Here is a 3322-nt window from a genome sequence, read left to right as displayed (position 1 = left end):
ACATACTGTTCGAGCTTATTGCTCGTACTATGTAGCAGCTTTCGTCAAACGTTCCTCCTGTCTTGACAGTAGGTGCGCATATCTGACAGGTACAAAGCTCCGTCCTTACAGTAATAGCCTAAATAAAAAAAAGAATACTAAGTAAAAAGCTACTAGAAGTACTTTTATAAAGTTAAATAATTATTTAATAAGGCTTTTATAAGCTAGAATTCCTATAAAGAAGCTTTAGAAGAACTATTAAAAAACTAGAAGCTAGTTAAAATAAAAGCTAACCTAATATAAGAATATCTAAGATAGCTTTAAAATATATATATAAACTAAAGCATATCTATTACTAGCTTTTACTGTTTAAGTAAATAAAGTTAAGGTATAAGTACTATTAAATAGTAGTGATAATACTACTATTGTGATGACAAGCACTGTCTCTACTACTGTATGGAGCTAGGGAAGCGAGGTAGAGTAGGTCGGCTCTATTTCAGCTAAACTAGGATGGGGAGTGAAGAAGGCGAAGGGTTTTCGCGAGAGAAAAGCTTGCGCGGCGCTAAGGCGCTAGCGCGCTCGCTTAGCCCTTAGAGAGATCATGTGACTAACAGCAGAGCTTGACAAGCAGCACCGTCACAACTATTCTAAACTTAGAATAGGTACACTAGAATAAACTACTATTTAGAATAAAAATAACTCTATTATAAGCTATAGAATATAATAAGCTAGACTTAAAAAGCCTTAGCAGTACCACTTTAGTTTACTTATAAAACCACTATAGACTAATGTTGCGTTTGCTAAAAGGTTAACCTTCCAGCTAGCACAGCAGAAGGATATATATAGACGGATAGCTGTACGCGACAACTAACTATTTTCTTATATCCTTTATATAGCTTTCTACATAACGTACCTAACAGGTTGGCCGGCCACTTTTGCCAAGCCCCTACTAAAACCACTCTATTCTCTCGCAAAACAGCCCACTTTAGCCCTGTATAAAGTAATATAACACAAGATATTATTTAAAGTCTACTTTTACTACTTACTTACACATATGTAAGTTATGCTTAGTTTAATTGCACTACTTGTATTACCTTTAACTTAGCTTACCTTTTTTAGTGCGCACTTATGTCTTTAGCTTTTTCTTATTACTACGCGCTTTAAACTCTTTTAAAGTAGTTAAATAAGCCTTATTTTTAACTATTAAGGTCTTTTTTACCTAAATCTGCTTTTTTTTATGCAATTTATGTTATGTAGCAGCTTTATTTACTGCTTAAAGCTTTATAATCTTATAGCCTACTTTATTATGTTAATTGCTTAGATAACTGTTGTCTACTTTTTATTACCTTACTATATTACCTTTAGCTGTCTTTATTTCTCTAAAGCTATAATAACTACTCTAGTTAATATCTAGCCTATTATAAAGCTTAACTTATTAAAGTTATACTTATCTTTATTTTAGATACTATACTTAGCTTTTATGTTAGCTACTATGTAAAACTAGCCCTAGATAACTTCTAGATCCTTATAAAGTGCTCTTTTATAATTATACTTATAATTAAACTTTATTATAAACTTAAGGCAGTGCTTAACCTACATACTAGTCTAGTTTAAGCTAACCTAGCCTAGATTACACTCTGCAGGTAAGGAATTAGCTATATTAGCTATAGCTATAAGCCTAAAGGGAAATCTGCGTGTTATAAGCTTAAGTATGTACTTAATAACTACTTTTTTTTTAAGCTTAGTTAGATTCCTTAATTTAGGCTAGCATTTTACTTATAAAGGCTGTCTAGCGCGTTAATTGCTTAGTGTTGTGTAAGAGACATTATAGATAGCTGCAGCACGTTATAAGAAGAGTTTTAAGTCTTATTTAAAAGCCTAAAGAGCAAGCTGTATCTAACGTTCTTTAGAAGATTTAATCTAGTGTTGTTGTTAAGGCATTATGTAGATAGGTAGAGTTTAGTGGGGGCTTGGCAAAAGTGGCCGGCCAACCTGTTAGGTACGTTAACCTTTTATTAAATTTATCTAATTTTTCTCTAGCACCTACCTTCTTAGGCGCGCCTCTTATATAGAAAAGAATATAGCTACCTAGAAACTACTTGTAACGATTCTCATAAATCGTTCCATCTCGGGTCGCCCGGTACCTATCCGAAGGGTCCCCGTATCGGCTCCGACCCTGGCTCGACCCTGACTCGACCTGGCCCCGACTCTGCCTTGCCCCCTGCTGTACCCCTATTCCTCCATGTATTTAGTCGCACCTCGCCCCCGTAGCTAGCTTAGTAGTTTTCTGATATCCTTTTGTACAAGGCCTATAGGTGTCAATGGCATTCCCAGGTTCCGAGTCCCCACGCACTCCCATATGCCTCTGAGTGGATTCCCACCGCATTCGGACCCATTGTCTTGCCTGTGCCGTTACACTACTAAAGTAATACTATAAGTAGTAGAATATATAAACTTTTAAAGTATAAACTTATTGCTAACTAGAAATAAGTATACTATACTTTTTAAATATAATTAGTAATAGTAATTACTATTTTTTCTTTTTTTTTTCTCTTTTTTTATTTATTATAAATGTCTGTACGTAAGTGCAGCTGAATTAGGTTGCCTGAAACGTTGGCTATCTAGCCTGTGCGTTAGGGGCTATGTGTACTTAAAAGCCCTCTTTCTTTGTATAAAGAAAGAGGGCAGTAGTTAATAATAAAAAAATCTTTACCTACTTACCTCTTAGTACGCCCCTTTAGCGTATGTTTGTTTAATTAAACCTAGGTTAACTAACACTAATTAGTCTATTAATAGACTGTTTTACTGCAAAAGCTTAAACCTACTATATATGTAGCTACACAGAGAGGGCTTTTTAAGCCTTTGCAGAAAACCTGTCTTTTTAATAGGCAGATTTGCAAGGATTAATAAAACTACTACTGTATAAGAAGCTTACACCTACCGCGTGCGTAGCTACGCAGAGAAGGTACAAAGAAGCTTACATCTACTATGTGCATAGCCACATAGAGAGGGGTAAGTAAGCCTTATACGCGCCCCTAGATTAACTAATTGCACAAAGACAAGATTAGCAACCTGCTGCGTGCGTAGCCACACAGAAAGGGCTTACTGCTAAGCCTTTGTGCGCTCTAGAGCCTCCTGTTAACATAGGCTGTGTAACTACTCGCCTACTGCGTGCGTAGCTACGCAGAGGAGATAATACAGGCTGCAGAATTAGAAACCTACCGCGTGCGTAGCTACGCAGAGGAGGCTCCTTATTAGCAGCCCGCCTTGTTAACACCCCCCCCCCCCCTAAGAACAGCTGTATGAACAAGCAACTGGCCCCCGCCCTGGAGCTAACGCAACA

The sequence above is a fragment of the Lindgomyces ingoldianus genome (assembly GCF_010093535.1).
Source record: "Lindgomyces ingoldianus strain ATCC 200398 unplaced genomic scaffold BDR25scaffold_70, whole genome shotgun sequence".
In the NCBI taxonomy this organism is placed as follows: Eukaryota; Fungi; Ascomycota; class Dothideomycetes; order Pleosporales; family Lindgomycetaceae; genus Lindgomyces; species Lindgomyces ingoldianus.
The sequence above is the reverse complement of the archived record's forward strand: the minus strand, read 5'-3'. Positions refer to the sequence as shown.